This window comes from Crinia signifera, chromosome 5, assembly GCF_055691185.1.
Source record: "Crinia signifera chromosome 5, ASM5569118v1, whole genome shotgun sequence".
In the NCBI taxonomy this organism is placed as follows: Eukaryota; Metazoa; Chordata; class Amphibia; order Anura; family Myobatrachidae; genus Crinia; species Crinia signifera.
This window is the reverse complement of record NC_139221.1, coordinates 98,407,427-98,426,797: the sequence shown is the minus strand read 5'-3', so window position 1 is coordinate 98,426,797 and position 19,371 is coordinate 98,407,427. Positions and strand designations below refer to the sequence as shown.

The 19,371-nt window shown below is 43.6% G+C and overlaps 1 pseudogene; it reads left to right on the top strand.

Moving 5' to 3' along the window:
• Positions 1 to 3,542: 3,542 nt before the first annotated feature.
• LOC146006074 (5S ribosomal RNA) lies at positions 3,543 to 3,662 on the top strand (annotated as a pseudogene).
• Positions 3,663 to 19,371: the final 15,709 nt, after the last annotated feature.

Genomic DNA, 19,371 nt, shown 5'->3' with positions numbered 1-19,371 from the left:
AAAAAGCCATGCGATGCTATGCGCGATGCGATTTCACTACGCAGAATAGCCCACTACGCAAGTAGCTTAGTGGGCGCCCTACTAGGAAACAAGTACCAAAAATGCAAAGGGATTCGTTTAGGGTCGAAAATGGCAAAGAGGTTGGCATATGCAAGGGCCTGGCACAGAAAAGAGGGAAAATAGAATCTGCAGATATACTTACCTTCCAGCGGCAGCTGCAGACTTTTGGCTGCAGTGCTGACCATGGATCACCAGCACTGAGAGCATTGGTTGATATATATGCACACTCCCTGCAGCCAAAGAGTGCAATGGCATATATATATTGGAACCAATGTAAAATGCACCCCAGACCCCAATTTTTATTGCATACCCCCCTCATGGGTGTAATGGCCCCCCATAGTTAACGCCACCCCAGTATTGACGCCAACCCGAAGCGTGGCGAGCGCAGCAAGCCCGTGAGGGGCGGCGGTATGCGTCCTCCGACCTTTTCATACCTCTACAAAGCGTGGCGAGCGCAGCGCATTACTTCACAGGTATTACGCGTCCCCTCGCCACGCTTCGGGCTCAGTGGCTCGATGCACTCGCCACACTTTATAAAATCAACTCCACGCCAATATGGATAGTGGGGTTATGAAAAAGTCGGAGGACGCTGCGCTCACCACACTTCGGGTTAGCGTCAATACTGGGGTGGCGTTAACAATGGGGGGCCATTTCACATGTAAAACACCCATTAGGGTGCCTATACAATAAAAAATCTTTTTTAAAAATCTTTTAACATTGGCCCCTGTGTAAAGTTGCGTTGATCGCATCGGTCGTATCGCTTGCCATTATAATGGCATGCAATGGTCGCGATCAATGCGATTTTGGGTACTTGTTTCCTAGCACGGCGCCTACGATTTGGATTGTATTGATCGGGTCGGAAAAATTGCGTTGGTCGCATCGCATGCCAACCAAATCGCATGCGATGCGACCGACACAATCGACCAGATTTTTACATTGGAATCAATGTAAAATGGTCCCTGAGCCCCGATTTTACATTGATTTCAATGTAAAAAGCACCAAAACCCCCCATTTAAATAGCAAACCCCCCCTGATGGGTGAAATGGCCCTCCATTGTTAATGCCACCCCACTATTGATGCCAACCCGAAGCGTGGCGAGCGAAGCGAGCCCGCGAGGGGTGGCGGTATGTGTCCTCCGACCTTTTCATATCCCCACTATCCACGTCGGCGTGGAGCTGATTTTATACAGTGTGGCGAGCGCAGTGAGCCACCGAGACCGAAGCGGAGCGAGGGGACGCGCATAACTTCACAGGTATACGCGTCCTCTAGCGGGGCTCGCTGCGCTCGCCACGCTTCGGGCTCGGTGGCTCGCTGCGCGCACCACACTATATAAAATCAACTTCACGCCGACGTGGATAGTGGGGGTATGAAAAGGTCGGAGGACGCGTACCGCCGCCCCTCGCGGGCTCGCTGCACTCGCCATGTTTCGGGTTGGCGTCAATAGTGGGGTGGCGTTAACAATGGGGGGGCATTAACCATACTTTCTAACCATATACAATGAGAAATGGGCCATATTGGCCCATTTCCCATTGTTTCCTATGTAAAATCGGGTTGATCAACCCGATTTTAACTTTAAAAATAATTTAACATTATTCTCTATTGGAAAATCGCGTTGATCGCGTTGGTCGCATCGCGGCCCATTATAATGGGCCGCGATGGACCCGATCATCACGATTTTCTCTTTCACCGGCAAATACACTGGTGATTGACATAAAATCGGGTCCATCGCATCGATCGCATGCCTTAAGTACCTTAAACTTAAGGAATGCGATCAACCCGACGGGCGCCGTGCTAGGAAACAAGTACCCGATTTTGTCATTGACGGCTAATTTAACATTACTCCCTATGTAAAATCACGTTGATCGCGTCGGTCACATCGTAAGCCATTATAATGGCATGCAATGGTCGCGATCAACGCGATTTTTTCATTGACGGGGAAAAAAGGCTAAAAATACCGGGTCGTTCGCGTCAATCGCATACCTTAAGTTACCTTAACTTAAGGTATGCGATTACCCACGACGGGTGCCGTGCTAGGAAACAAGTACCATATATATATACCATAATTATTTTAAATTTCAGGATCAATTTTATTTACAGCAGTGCGGAACAGCTATGGGGACTATCTTTGCGCCGAGTTTCGCAAATCTTTTTATGGGACACTGGGAAAATCTGCATATTTATAATAACCCTAACTTCACAAATGAAATTATTTTATACAAACGTTATATAGATGACATTTTAATCGTATGGGACGGAACAGACTCACGTTTCCAGGAATTCTTCAAAAGTTTGGATATTAATGATATGAATTTAAAATTCACATCTAATGTACAGAAAGATTCCATTGAATTTCTGGATTTGATCCTGACACACGAAAATAACAAAGTAGTAACTAAAAACTATGTCAAGAGCGTGGACAAGAATAGTTACTTGCACCACAAGAGTAACCATCTTAAACGATGGAAGGACAATATACCATTCTCCCAATTCCATAGGATCAAACGAAATTGCAGCAAGCCAGAAGATATGGAAGAACAATTGACCCTCTATGGACAAAGATTTACAGAAAAGGACTATCCACTCAGTTTAATCGAAAAAGCAGCAAAAAAACACGAAACACAGACCGTACTTCACTACTCACGTATAAAAAGAAGAAAGAAGAGGAAAGAAAAGAGTCAGTGGCATTCATCACCACCTACAACAGGCATGAAGACACCATCAAGAAGTCATTAACAAACCATTGGGGAATCCTCCTGATGGATCCAGTATTAAAGGGAATTCTACCACCGAAACCAGACATTGTATATAGAAAATCTAAGAATCTAAAGGACATATTGGCACCTAGTATGCTTAAAATGCCTACAGTATCCAACAGACTACCGAAGTGCAAAGGATCTTATAAATGTGGTAAATGCATCATATGCAAGTACCTCCACCCTAATAGGAAGAGCTTCACGGACACGGGAAATAATAATGAATTCCAAATAAAAGACTTTACCAACTGCAATTCCACCTCAGTTATCTATTTATTGGAATGTACCTGTGGGAAGAAATATGTCGGCAAGACGAAACGCCCCCTAAAAATAAGGATCCAGGAACATGTGAGAAGCATAAGGAATAAAATGGACAATCACGCAGTCCCTAGACATTTTACTGCAACTCATGCCTCCAACCCTGAAGATCTGACGTTCAAAGCAATCGAACATGTCCAGCTGGGGGACAGAGGTGGTGACCTGGCTAAGAAATTATCCCAAAGGGAAATGTACTGGATCTTCCAGCTCCAGACACTGTATCCAAACGGTCTAAATGAAGGATACGAGATTGCACCATTCCTGTAAAGGTTTTGTAAACTCCCTGCAAACTTTACTGTCCTAACACTAACTGGATCACATATCTTCCTTTTTTCCCCTAACTCTCACTCTGGTCCCACTACACGAGCAATAAGGTAACAAAGTCCGAGAGGTCAGGAAACATCGAACAAACATTACAGTCATACCACACTGGCAATGCCCAAACCCGTCCGATCTTGGCAGCCAAGCAGTGTATGGGCCCGTACAGTATCAGGACAGGTGACTACCTGAGAAGAACGGGTACTGTAATGCACAGACAACGTACACCTCGTGGCAAGGACTCAATAGAGATACCATGGCTCAACTCCCTCCACTATTCTCTCACAATGCACAAATATATTATCATGTCTTTATATACAGAAATCACTGTAATATATATGAATTAACAATAAAAATAATAAAAATACTAATAAACACTGAATATCACTTTATTATTATATCACTCACTTATATATATACTATTATTCCTCTATATAAAAAATAAAAAATAAAAAATCACTGCTGTTTCACTGAGGATCTTCAATCCCTTTATTTATCACTGTATAGTAATCTGCTGCTATCATCTTATCTTTGTATTTTATAGGTATTATATATTTCTCTTATCCCCTTTTTTATATATATATATATGTATATTTATAATTGTATATACATAGGTATTCTTTTTATTTGGGTCATTATGAATTCATGAAGGGCAGTGCGCTCTTAAAATAATTTATTATTGAAATAACTTATGCTGCTTTTACAAAGTCATCTATATGGTTAACATCATCTATATGGTTAACATAAGCTATGTATTTTGCACATACAAGTACAAATACTAACGTACTGTATTCATTACTCATATCTTTCCATATGTCCGATGAGAAAATCGAGCACTATTACTCTAAAGTCTGCATATCTGTATCCGAAAAAATGGCTGACTCACCAAGCAAAAGATTGAAAAATCTCGAACAAAATGGCCGCTGAAACGGAGACAGAGATCGAAATGAACTCCGTTTATACAGAGCTGACGTCAGGAATGAAACAAACCAATGAGACGCAATCCTCCTAAGAAAGGAAGTGGGGTGATTTCTAACAGCGATTGTATATATGTTTTTTTCTATTTGCCACTGCGAATATTTGTTAACTTTTCAAAGCGTAGGCTACATAGAGCCAATATCTAGACACTAATATGTTTATATCCAAACTTCTATAGTTTTTTGTTATCCCTGAAACGATAGCCACATCCTACAGGATGTGACATCATAATTGCTACCCCCAGACCTATATAGTATAAATATAGCACCAGGCACACATCCCTCTCACCCCTTGATGAAGTCCTAGATGACGAAACGCGTTGGGTACTGCCTGCTGACTCCTCCATAGAAAGATAAGTTTTGATACCTCTGTACCTTATCTTATTAGTTTTATATATATCTCCCATTTTTTACCAATATTTTTTGATAGGCTATTTTTTACTGTTTTTTCTATGATACTTCGTGTACTGTTTGTTCTTATATAAATTGCTCCTGTGCACTTTTATATATATATATATATTTTTTTATACGAATAAAACTTTTATATGTTTTAAAAGTTAAACATTTCTGGTGCAGATATTTGTTAGTCGCTTAGACCTTTTTCCAAACTTTTATATATATATATATATATATATATATATATATATATAACAAAGTTATGCAGAGCGGCACTCCATTTGGTAAAGACTTGGTGCAGGGTCCATAGAATAAGCAAATACAAAGCACTTACCCCCCACACACTATGTGAAGGATCCAGACCAGCACTCAAACGTTGGGGAAGAAAAAGAAGTTTTATTCCATGCTGTGCAGTACAAATAAACAGCTGCTTGGCCCGACGGCCGTTTCAACTGGACTCAGCCAGTCTTCGTCAGGACACACAATACAAAAGTGCGCAAGTCCTTTTAAAATCTTAAGGAACTAACAAGTCCCATTTTCAGATGTATGTCTTGCACTTTAGGTTCAGTTTCAGACCGGCAGCTCCTGTAATTAGCCCATGCGGGCACCTGGATTCTCAGGTTATAAACTCTAACACAACAAAGGAAAGGAGTGCTCCATAATGCAAGCATCATTTAATAAAAGGTTTGATCTGTTTAAAATCCAACAAGAAATACACATGGATGGATCAACGTATTGAAACGTTGCCAATCTCAATACATTTTTCTTGGATTACAAACCTGTCTGGAGTGCTGTGTCCACCACCAAAAGAGTCTACATACTACATTGACGAAGGCACCCCACCAGCAACGTCTAAGGGAAGTTGTGCCCGGCCTGACTACAAGTATATATATATATACCCCCATCTAACCCCTGCACTAGATGGTGTTCTGCAGCTTCCATTGACTACTGTACATTCTACTGTATACAGTACAACTACTTTAGTAGATTTAAAAGTATAAGAAGCTTAAAATTATGTTATAAATAAAATCATGGGGCTGTCTAGTGTTGGTGGCCATCATTATCACTTCCTATTTGTAAGCAGACTTCAGGCACCTGCAATTGATATGTTAAAATCATTGGTGTGCCAGGTGTTGTTTTAATGTTCTCTGCATCTGTATAATAGATAAATGAAAATGCTACAGGCATGTCTGTGTAATGGTTGCTAGAAGTACAAAAATTCCTGCTTATTCAAAGATTAAAATGTCAAAGCAGCCATTTATAAGACATTACCATATGCTGTGGTTACATTTAAATAAATTATGAACAGCAATCCTGAAATCTAGCATTATTCTAGTTCAGGTATTTTATCCACAAGCTGCTAATTGCTGTGTAAGTGCCCAATATCGTTACAGAATACCATAAAGGGGATTTTTCTTGTAACACAGCCACACCGCTGTCTTCATTTCTATTAATGTCTAAATACATAATACGCATCAGTATTATTATCACGCATTGTTAATTGCATAACATTACACATATTCATTAATACAGTTACTTTCAGCGGCGTAGCTTTGTTTGGGGCGCCCCCTCGCCGTTAATGGCACCCCCCTCCCCTCCCCGCCCCTCCGGCCGGCCGGCCCCCCGTGCCCCCTCCCCCCATTGCCGCATGCTTACCTGTCCGCGCGTCCCGGCTCCCCTCCTGGATTCAATCAATTCTATGCAGATGGACCACGATAAAATGGCCGCCCCCATACCGCAGACAGTTTCAGAGAACACTCTGCTTTATGGGGCGGCCATTTTATCGTGGTCCGTCTCCATAGCATTGATTGAAGGAGGGGAGCCGGGACGCGCGGACAGGTAAGCATGAGGGGGATGGGGGGCGGGGGGATTATTATAGCACCGCAGCCCCCCCAGCGCCCCATTATGCACAGCGCCCCCCCCCCGCGACCGCGGGGGCTGCGGTGCTATAGTTACGCCACTGGTTACTTTTACTCCAGAGAAATTGCTCTTACCAACATTACTAATAATCTTCTTACTGCCAAATGCGATGGCAATTAATTTCTTCTCCTGTACCTACAGTACTGTACTGTTTATGAAATATTTAATACTTTGGACTACCATCCCCTATTCACAACGCTTGTCTCTTTGGCTGTCTCTCTAACTCCTCTAAGTTTTCCTCTAACCCTCTCATTTTACATATGGTATCAACTAAGGGTCTCTTTTTGGCTCTCTTTTTCCTTTACACCTCATCACCATCAGCTTTTAGGGATGCAGTGTAAATCCCGGCGGTCGGGATCCCGGCGTTCAAAATCCTGACGCCGGAATCCCGACCGCCGAAATCCCGACACATTCTCCCTCCGTGGGTGTCCACGACACCCCTGGAGGGAGAATAAATTAGTGTGCTGAGCGTAGCGAGGCACCGGGCCCGCTGCGTGGCGAGCGCAGCGAGCCCACAAGGGGGGGCGATCCATGTCCCCCCCTTGTCGGGATTTCGGCGGTCCCGATTCCGGCGCCAGGATTTTGAATGCCGGGATCCCGACCGCCAGGATTTAATACTGAATCCCAGCTTTTAATATATGTATATGCTGATGACAACTAAATGTACTTCTCCTTCCATGACCTCTCTTCTTTCTTACTGCTTTAGGTCTTTTTGCCATCTCCATCTCCAATATATGTCAAAGCTGATCTCAATATATTTCCATGATCTAAGGCCACTTCAGTCGCTGCCTCTGTTTACGTGTTGGCAGCATCTATACAGTTTGTTCTCAGTCCCTCCTTTCCCCTGCATAGGCATAAGTGTTTAATTCTACTTACTGTATTCATGTTATCTCAGAAACTCACCAAAACTATCTTCAATGCAATTTTACGTTCCCACCTAGACTACTGCGACCTAAATCTCTCCTTCCTTTTATTCATCCTTATCTCCCCACTGCATTCTATACTTAATGCTGCCACTTATCTCTTAACATCTTCAGTCAGCTCTGTGTCAGCCTTTCTTATCCGCAAAATTGCTTCACAGGCTTCAAATTCACCACATAATGCAGCTTAAGTTCGCACTCTTCGAGTAATCTATCTCCTACACATCTCCTATCTCCATACATCCAACCACATTTCTGTCTACACTACCTGCCCTCTCTCCACTCCACTCCTCCACCAGTTAGTACCAAAATGATACACTACTCTTTCTTAGATTGCAAGCCGTGATGGCCAGAGTCACATTTCCTCATTCTCTCCTCCAAGCTCTATCTCTGCCACCAGTGTGCATTTGCTCTTCTGTCCCTCACCAGTAAACCTGCTTTCTGATAGCTGTATCCTCATACTCTACTCCAAATAGTCCCATTGGGGCCAAATAGCCAAAATATTTTTGCAACTTGCCCAACCCTCTTTTTCTTAAAATGTGCATGTTTTTCATGCCCCTTAATCAAAAAACTAAATTAAAAGTGTATACTGACCATTAATGCTGGCAGTACAGTACTTGATCTTCTGTATTCATCCAAGCTATGAGAAAGACAACCTTCAGATACCAGTGGTTATGGTCATTCCTCCTGCCACATTCCTGTAACTTTATACACAAATGTTACCAATTAATTTGCAACAAAAACAATAACTTAGCATGCCTAGAACACGGTGAGTAGGGAGGCCAATCCCGGAATCGGGATCGGCGGGATCCCGGGATTTAGGCCTAAAATCACCGGGATTTCAATCCCGGGATTGGCTCATCCAATCCTGGGATTTCGGGATTGCTTACCGCACGACATTTGTGTTTGTTTTTCTTTAAACGCCGGGCAGCGCTGAGTAGCAGACGTTGCCCGGCTGCCCCTCTTCTGTGCGCAGCATGACGCTGCACAGCCCAACATCCGTGTCCACCCGCTGGGTCTCCTGCAGACGTTGCCCGGCTGCCCTTTGTGCGCAGCGTGACATCAGAGGTCACGCTACGCAGCCCGACAGCCGCATCTACCCGCTAGGTCTCCTGCACACCGAACTAAGTCTATCCAGCCAGGAAAAAGCCAGCCCAAGACAACTGGCTAGGTAACAGCCAGCTGCACCCGCCTGCCTAATCGCCATGCCGGGTCTCCAGCCAGCAAGCAGAGGTTGGTAGGCGGAGGAGGGAGAGAGGAGACAGATATAGAGAGAGGACTGACAGGGGAGAGAGAGCTAGAAGGACTGTAGAGGATAGAAAGAGTATATAAGGACTGAGGGACAGGGGGTAGAGCTAAGGAGGAAGATGCAGTGCAGCTAAAGAGCTACTACCTGCTTTTTCACCATTAAGTCAATCCCGGGATCACGGGATTCCCGGGATTGAGCATTTTTCAATCCCGGGATTGAAAAAATGGCCCGGGATTGGCATCCCTAACGGTGAGCAACTTTGTACAGTATAAACGTTATGATGCAACTAAGATGCAATATTTAGGAAACACCATACAGTACTTTGCTACCTGTGATGGAGAACCTTAGTTACGCCAAGCATCTCATGCCATATGGCAAAGAGATGCTAGATATATGAGGACACATCTGAAGGCTTATTAATATGGAGCTGCCCCTTTATGACATCCTGGAAATAAAAGGTAATTAAATTAATATAGTAAAATACATGTTTGCAGTTGTCCTTATCTAGTAATTAAGGGGGACATTTACCAAAATGGATTCGTAGAAAAAAGGTGTATTCGTAGGGAGAAATACACCTTTTTTTTACGAATTTGTATTTTCGGGATTTACAATCCCAAAAATACAACAATTCGTAGTCCTAAAGATGGAACATTCGTATTTGTATTTACAAATACGAATGTCCTACACCATCGATAGGATACGACAGAAATCACCATTCAAAAGAATGGTGGTTTCTGATTTACTAAGCAGCCGTACTGATAATACGGCTGCTTAGTGGTGTAAAACACCCACGCAAATACGACAGGAAAATAGAACACCATTTTCCTGTTCTATTTGCCTTTTAGCCTGCACGGATCAGTCAGATCCGTGCAGGCTTTAGTGTAAAAAAATAGAAAAATTAAATAAATAAAAAAAAAACGGCGTGGGGTCCCCCCCACAGCCGTAACCAGCACCAGGCTGACGGAGCCGGTAATTAAAAATCAGGGAACCCGACAAATAGGGGTTCCCCGATTTTTAACAACCAGCCCCAGGCTCCTGCTCTGGGGCTGGTTCCCAAAATACGGGGGACAAAATGAGTAGGGGTCCCCCGTATTTTAAGAACCAGCCCCAGGCAAAACCAGCCAGCAGGGTAATGCCACAGCCGGGGGGAGACTTTTTATGCAAGTCCCCCCGGCCAAAGCATTAACCCTACTGACCAGTCAGCCTGGCCAGGGGCCCTGGGGGAGTGGGGACCCCCCCAATAAAGGGGTCCCCCCCCTCCAGGACTTACCTGACCAGGCTGAAGCCTGGTGCTGTCCTCAAAGCCCCTGGGCGGTGGGCATCGAGCTGATAGCGGTGTAAAAAATAGAACAAACTATTGTTTTTTACTGTGGCACTACAAGTGCCAGCAAGCTGGGACTTGGAGAACCACAAGTCCCAGCCTGCTGGGCATTAAAGGGCCCGCTGGGTCTTGTAGTGCCACAGTAAAAAAAATAGTTAAATAAAACACACTGACACCCATTTTAAATAAAAGTTTAATACACACATTACATACATACTGATACTTACCTTTCTTGATCCCGTAGGTAGCCCTGGTCCTGATGTCCTGTGTCGTCCTCCAGGTCCATGTCGGCTGTCTGCGTCGTCCTCCAGGTCCATGTCGACGGTCCGTGTCGTCCTCCAGGTCCATGGCGGTGTCCGGGTCTGAAGAAATCCATGTTGGAGCTGTGGAAGGAAATCCTACTCACCTGGTCCTGCGCTGAAGAAGTCTTCTCTTGATCCGACGTAATCCAGGTAATGTTGAAGCTGTCGCCGGTCCCCGCTGTCTCCGCTGTCTCTGCATCGCGCTGCGGAGAGATGCTGAGATTTTCATATTCGGCGCCTCTCCTCAGACTGAATTCTATTGGCCGCCTAGCAGGCCAATCAGGAGCCGACTTGGCCTGCTAGGGGGATCAACATTAATTACACCTTGTACAGTCAATCCTAAGTACCTACAGCATGAGAATTCATACATACAAACAATTACATAGGCAATACTGTTTGTAATGGCAAAAAAAAAGATGGGCCCACACACACACACAGTGGCTTACACTACAGAATATGTGAGTGATAAAATTGCCAATGTATGTATCAAAATCATAACAACACTTGAGCCTCACTCACACTTCTCCTGCCTTAACACTCACCAATCTACTAGAAAGCTACATCCAATAGAACATGCCACATTTTGCCATACATATATACCTGCATGTCACTGCTTAATAGCTAAACTGCATGATAGACAGATACATAGATGGATACATAGATACATAGATACATGGATGGATGGATGGATGGATGGATAGATAGATAGATACCACATTTAAAGGCTAGCCTAGTCCTTCTACCCCTTACTTCCTGAATCATTGTCACATTGCCAGATAGGTGAAAGTGCAGCACTAATCCGCTTCCATACACCAAACAATTTCTAAAGTCAATCCATCCTACAAAATAGCTTTTCAAAATACATGGCAACAACACTGGCCAACTGGCTAGAGGGGGGCCCAGGGGAACTGCCCACTTGTGACTCCATTATAAATCACGCCTGACCATACTCCATTGATGTTTTGTTTGTGCTTGTATAGAAAGGCCCTCCATAAATAAACACTCATCACCTATGTGAGCCTCCAGATTCCACGTTTTCAGCTTGGGCCTATAAACCCTAAGTGTGCATGTTGTAACCCACTTTTGTTTATTAATTAATAATAGAGTAAAACACACTAGAGACAAGTAGGAGTAGTATCATGCACAGGACAAAAAAAGGGGGTCAAATGTATATGAAAAAACCAACTCGAGAAATCGTGTATTTGATGTCATACAACAATTATGACGTTGGAGGTGCCTCCAGGAATCAAGTACCAGTATACTTAAAAAGAAAAGAAACGGTAATCCACAGGAAGTGGACAGCCGTTCACAGACAAGGATTCCTTTTTGGAGGCACACTTTTAATTTGTTGAGAGAAATGTATAGTGAATGAGTTAAAAATTAACTTTTAATTCCAATTATTCTAAAATAGTAATAACTCTATTAAATAATATGATGCAAAATTAGCTATGTAGAGTTAAACAGACAATTTAAATATTTTAAATATTTTCATGTGAACAACAAGAGAGCCACTGATATACTTTAATAAATTCGTATCAAGATCAGTGGCTGTTTGTGGTGTTATTTTACTTAAACATTTAGCATAAATTATGCAGATTTTAATTTTTTAAATTTTTCTAAAAAGAATTTTTTGAACCTATAATAGGTTGGCTGATGACTGACCCAGGATATGTGATTTGTCTGTGAATACTTTTTTATATTTAAATTGGAGTATATAATATAAGAAATCACATATAATATCCCCAGATGGTGGTTAGCCGTGTGTTATAAAAGCCATCTCAGTATGGTAACTAGCGCAGGTATCCTTGCAGGGATGGGAAAAGCAATGTACAGTGAGTTAGAGTCTAATCTTTCTGCTGCCCACCTTCTTCATAAACATGAGCGGAAGGGGGGTGAGAGAAGAGTTAGATACACTGATGGAAAGGTAGCAAGTGTGAGGAGGACACTTCTGTAAGTGGTGTTAGGTCAGCCCTGATACTAGTGCATTGCAGGGCTGAAATTCGTCACCAGAAAGTCTCTCTTAGCACGGAAAAGAAAAATGGGGATAAAGCGTGTGGGGGGGGAGGGGGGGGGGGGAGTTTGGAAAGAAAAGGCTAAGGTAAATTTTATGACACAAGGTGATGGATCTTAATGGCTGGCAGCAGATAACAAAAAAGGGCATTAACACAGTAAATAGTTGTACTATCTTCACAGCTGTATGAACAATGAAACGGTCAAAGAGTATATGCACAAAAGCATGCACACATAATTCATATGCCGATGATGTTCGGCACTTTATTAATATTTATTGTGTGGCTGTAATAAAGTAGTAACAGGGTGGTGGTAAATAAGTAATTATAGGTAGTGGAAATCTGTTACAAACCTTCTGCCAGACAGTGAATGTATTAAATGCCTATAATTACTTATTTACCACCACCCTGTTACTACTTTATTACAGCCACACAATAAATATTAATAAAGTGCCGAACATCATCGGCATATGAATTATGTGTGCATGCTTTTGTGCATATACTCTTTGACCGTTTCATTGTTCATACAGCTGTGAAGATAGTACAACTATTTACTGTGTTAATGCCCTTTTTTGTTATCTGCTGCCAGCCATTAAGATCCATCACCTTGTGTCATAAAATTTACCTTAGCCTTTTCTTTCCAAACTCCCCCCCCCCCCCCCCCGCTTTATCCCCATTTTTCTTTTCCGTGCTAAGAGAGACTTTCTGGTGACGAATTTCAGCCCTGCAATGCACTAGTATCAGGGCTGACCTAACACCACTTACAGAAGTGTCCTCCTCACACTTGCTACCTTTCCATCAGTGTATCTAACTCTTCTCTCACCCCCCTTCCGCTCATGTTTATGAAGAAGGTGGGCAGCAGAAAGATTAGACTCTAACTCACTGTACATTGCTTTTCCCATCCCTGCAAGGATACCTGCGCTAGTTACCATACTGAGATGGCTTTTATAACACACGGCTAACCACCATCTGGGGATATTATATGTGATTTCTTATATTATATACTCCAATTTAAATATAAAAAAGTATTCACAGACAAATCACATATCCTGGGTCAGTCATCAGCCAACCTATTATAGGTTCAAAAAATTCTTTTTAGAAAAATTTAAAAAATTAAAATCTGCATAATTTATGCTAAATGTTTAAGTAAAATAACACCACCAACAGCCACTGATCTTGATACAAATTTATTAAAGTATATCAGTGGCTCTCTTGTTGTTCACATGAAAATATTTAAAATATTTAAATTGTCTGTTTAACTCTACATAGCTAATTTTGCATCATATTATTTAATAGAGTTATTACTATTTTAGAATAATTGGAATTAAAAGTTAATTTTTAACTCATTCACTATACATTTCTCTCAACAAATTAAAAGTGTGCCTCCAAAAAGGAATCCTTGTCTGTGAACGGCTGTCCACTTCCTGTGGATTACCGTTTCTTTTCTTTTTAAAACACACTAGATTCAGCAGTGGTACCTAACAAATAGTAGTACCACCAATTATTAATGATGCCTTATGTTTACCTACCACTTCCTTCAACCTCCACCACCTCACACGCCTCCTCCTCGTCCACGACCTCCTTGGCCAGCTCCTCCTGGGCCACGACCTCCTCGGCCACCTCCTCCTGGCCCATCACCTCCGAGGCCACCTCCTCCTGGCCCATCACCTCCGAGGCCACCTCCTCCTGGCCCATCACCTCCGAGGCCACCTCCTCCTGGGCCACCTCCTCCTGGGCCACCTCCTCCTGGCCCTGCTCACGGGCCTGTCTTGCACGGTCATGTGCTGTAAGAAAATTCAAAATGCAGAGTGTTAAATAAGGCACATGATTTGTTCATTCATCATGCAGCAAAAACAATGACATATTAGACCCACATTACAGCATGTCAAACATGAAGTTCCACACATATAGTGTATGCCATGTTTAACTCGTGATCAGCCATGTTACCTTATTGGCTAAAAAAAGGTCATGGAAGCATTAATGTACAATTGGCCATTTAATGTGTAAACACTCACTCATATCGTGCAATGCTGGCCCTTATTTCCTGGAGCAATTCGGGCTGGCGCCGCCTCAGATCAGACCATCGCCGCTCCAGCTGTGTGATGGTCCTGCGCACCTGGGTGCGCGCGAATATGCGCCTGCGGGCCGGGGCATATGCCGGTTGGTAATGAAAGGGCCCGCACGCCCCAGCCTGGTCTCCATAACGGTGACCAGTGCCCTCAGCTCTGCAGGAGAGAATGGGGCTGCTCTCCCATAGGCCGCCATCTTAGCAATGGCACAATTCAAGCAATCATGTCCTGTAATTGGTTGTTCAGAGTGATATTTGGTATTAACTTTATTGTTCATTTTGTCATTAACAGCGTGTATGCGCCACAACAGACGGCTAAACCATTGCATCGCAAAACAACACTTGCTGTAGCTTTGCATAGTTGAGCAGACCATGCCATTACTTAGTATCTCCAAAACAGACAGGGTCAAAGAAGTTTGCAACCCATTATATATAATCTATTACATTCACCAAACATGGGTGAAAACAACAGGTGAAATAGTGTGCATCACTAGCCAGTTACACCTAACTCTACAAGGTGCTAAACTAGACAGCTTTATTATAGTGAAAGCTATACACCAGAAACATAGCAAATAGTGCAAGCCCATTTCCCAATATTAGGCCGTGGTGCCATGTGAACACTTACCTTCTACCGGCCCACACTAGAGATGTGGAATTCAATGTACCTAGCATCAAGCCAGTATTTGGAGACCTTTCACATGTGATTTGGATGCAAGCACTGATTACTATTGCCTGAGTGGTGGACTGTATTTACATATGGAATGGGTTAGTGTCATTAGTAGTACATACCAAACAAGTGCACAGTACAAATGTACATTCACATATACATTTCATGTCTGGCCACAGTTTGAGGTGTTTATTGGTGTTCAAATCAGCCATTAACTACGAAATCAGACTTAGCAAGTATGCCTGTTTTTTTTTTTTTCTGGTATGGGCGTGGCCTATGCGCCGCACGGTCTACGCTGCCGTACGGAACGCTGCCGCACGGAACGCAGGGTGTCGCTGATGTACGCCAATTACAGAAATAGTATATAAAGGTGTGATAGAAAAACTAAATGTTGTTGCAAACATGGCTGGATCTCAATCTGAAGGAGACCAGGAGTGCCAGGAACTTTTTCAACGCCTGGACTCCAGCACCTCCTATGTGCCCCTCACCACAGACCAGCCAGTGGGAGAAGAGCAGACTGCTGCGCCATCCACATCAGCCCAATCTGCAGCTGGGCCATCTTCTGCCTCAGCAGAATCATTGGGAACACAGCAGGTGGCTTCCCAACAGAGTAGCCTGGCCAGCACTTCAAGTACAGCGACAGGTGGCCATGGCCGTGGCCAAAAGATGCCAACAGAGGAACCAAGCAGCAGGAACATGGCATTCGAAGCGCAGGAGTTTACCATACTGGTACCCCACACACGGGATTGGATCGAGTGTCCACAGGACAGGTTGACACACACAAGGAGATGGAAGATTTGGGAGGACATAACTGCGGAGATAAATGCGGTAGCTCCACAAGTTCGTGAGGCGGAGCACGTTAAGAAGAGGCAAGTTATTGTGGGGTGGGTGTGAATGTATCTTCTAAGGGTATTTTTGATATTTTAATAGAATGTAAGTTGTGTGTAATGAAGCACATGTTGTAATCTGTTGCAGATTGCAATGGTTGCTACAGCAAACATCAGGAGTGACATGTAGTAATATGTAAACTTTGATTGCAGGTGGCACGACTTCAAAACCAACCTCAAGAAGAAATTGACCAAACGGTGGGAACACAGCCACACCTCTGGGGCTGGCCCCATGCCAGGCCGTCTGAAGCTCACCCCCTTGGAGGAGATGGCCGAGTGCTGCATTGTAGTAGAGGAGGTCCGGGGGGTGAGCAACATGGATAGCGAGGCCCCAGCGGAAGTCTTTGCTGCTTTTGTTGAAGGTCATTATTTGCCATGACATAAGTAGTTGGTACTAATTTGCTTGGAATGTGTTGTAATTGTAATTTTCTCTTTCACCAGCATCCCCACCGCTTGGTCAAGAATCTCTTGAGGAGGTGGCGGAGTCTGTGCCACCTGCCACCAGTGGCAGGCATGTGCAGCAGCAGCAGCCACTGGCCGAACCGGAATACGACAGGTGGGTGCAGGTGCTTGGGCAGATTCACCAGCAGGGAGACTTAGCATCAGAGCGGATGTGTAGGACCGAGGAGGTCATGCAGGGTTTGGTCAGCACCCAGCACACAATAGCTGGGAGCCTGCAGGCTATGGCTCAGGCCCAGCAGGCCATGGCTGGCAGCCAGCAGTCAATAGCTGCAAGCCTGCAGGTGCTGGCAGATCAAGCCCTGCGCCAAAATGACCTCCTCCTCCACCATAATGAGCTTATGGTGGAGCTAGTTTCCAGCAATAGGGCCCTATTGTCATCTGTTTCTGGTGCATTTCCACCAGCAGCACTCCCTGCTGGCAGAGGGGGAACACCATCCCCCCCTCACCAGCATCTGCTCCACCAGGGCCACCATCCCAATGTGGCCGTGGCCGAAGAGCTGCTGCACGTGGCAAGGAGCCTACCAGGGCCAAACGTGCCCGCAAATGAACTTGTGTCCGCATTAATCTCCACCCTTATGTCTTCCCAAATCTTTCATTGAGCTGTGTGTGCCAGCTTCCTGTGTCCAATCCCATGCCCTCAGTTCGAATGTCTTGTTTGGTTCCCCTGTTGCCCTCTTTCGGCTACCATTACTGTCTTCTGTACTTGAAGTGTTGGTGCTATACGTTTGTTGTGAAGCCACCTGATGTGTTCCTAATGATTCTGCTGTGGCTATGTATGTCAAGAATACATGTTTTTATTTTGTTTTCTTTGTGTACATTCCTGGCATGGTACCTTTTAATTTGTTACATGTGTCGAAAAACATGCTTTTCCCATTTTCTGTTTTAAGTTATTTTAATAAATGTATATTTTTATCCCCAAATGTGTGGTTTAATTGTTAAATGTAGAAGTGACATGTCTATTTCTATTAGTGATAGTAAGTTCTGTCCATTGGTTGCAGTGTAAATGTGTGTCCAAACTGCAGCATATATGTGTGTGTTTAGTAATGGTCCATTGAAGCTGCAATGGTTCCAATTGAAGCACTGACAAGCGTGTAATTAATGAGTAATGAGTAAAGGAGTGGATTGTATTGTGTTCAGCTGACATTGTTTGCGGTGCGCCTGTAGTGATTAGGCGTTCCGATTGCCTAGCGCATGACCGAGTGGTGTCCGCAAAGAAATACTTGCTTATGGACACCGCATATTTCTAGCCTTTTGGTTCTTGTGCATTCGGTGTGCTGTCTGAATGCACGCCTACCAGAATGAGTGCACTCCTTCGTGTACGCCCATGTTTACGCCCAGTTTAGCCCACTTTGAAAGTACGCCCCTGTGTAGTTCCGAATGACGCCCATAATACGCCCATATTTCCCGATTGATTGCGGTGCACAATTCTGTACGGTATTAGTGAGAACAAGTACGGAGACCATGCATGGCACATGCGCATAGCGTTGCCCACGCATGCGCAGACGGCTAAAAAACGCCATCCGAAAGAGTGCGCGAATGTACGCACAGACCAGAATAAGGCCCAAAGTGAGACAGAACCAGGGGCGCTTGGCAGGAGTGGTTTCTATCCAGCTGCTGCTGCTTTAAAACAGGATGGTCTGTCCTGTATAATACAACATAGAAAAAGACAAGTTTAAGCAGCTCTAAAAAAGAAAAACAGATTGTGTAATCTATCACAAATATATTTATTCATGACAAGCTAAAATAGATAGTGTAGCCAGCATAAATTAAATAAAAACAATGACAATAATATAACACTTTAAAATGAATTTGGGATTTGTGTAATCCCCACCAACCGCCCCACCAATGATTGATTGTAGTATATATTCAAGTTTTATTTCTCTAATGTATGTGTCTTTTATTTCACTATTTGTTTTGTTGTAGAACTACAAGTACAAGCATGCCCTTTAATGCCCTGCATGCTGGGACTTGTGGTTCTCCAAATCCCTGCATGCGGGGCAGGTTTGCTGGGTCTTGCAGTTTCACAACGAAACACAATAATTTTTATTCTATTTGTTACATAAAACATTAGCCCAGTGCCCACCACCCTGGGGCATCGGGGATATCCTCGGGCTTCAGCCTGGGCTGTGGGTATCCTGGAGGGGGGACCCTTTTATTGGGGGGTCCCGACTTCCCCAGGGTCCCAGCCCGGACTAACCAGTCAGGGGATAATTCTATGGCTAGGAAAACCTGCTGGCTGTTTGGGCCTGGTGCTGGTTGTCAAAATATGGGGGACCCTTATTAATTTTGTCCCTTGCATTTTGGAAAACCGGAACCAGCCCTTGAGCCTGGTGCTGGTTGTAGAATTCTTGGGGAACTCCAACTTTTTTGTCCCTCTGAATTTCCAAAACCAATAGCCGTGGACGAGGGGACCCCACGTCATTTAAAAAAAAGTATTTATTATTTGTTTTAACACTGAAAGCCTCATGGATCTGATCCAAGCAGGATTTCTTCAAATACGAATGTACAAGATATTCTATTTACCATTCGTATTTACTAGTGATTTGTATTTGTATTCACTAGTACAAATCAATACCATTTAAATTAATGGGGACTTACAGTATGGCCATATTCTATCGATGGTGTATTCATTCCTATTTTTTAGATATTATAAAAAATACAAATGGTAAAAATGGTAAGAATATAAATCTTATGTGTTTCTACTAAATAATTTCTTGTGTGGAATACATACATATTTCACATCG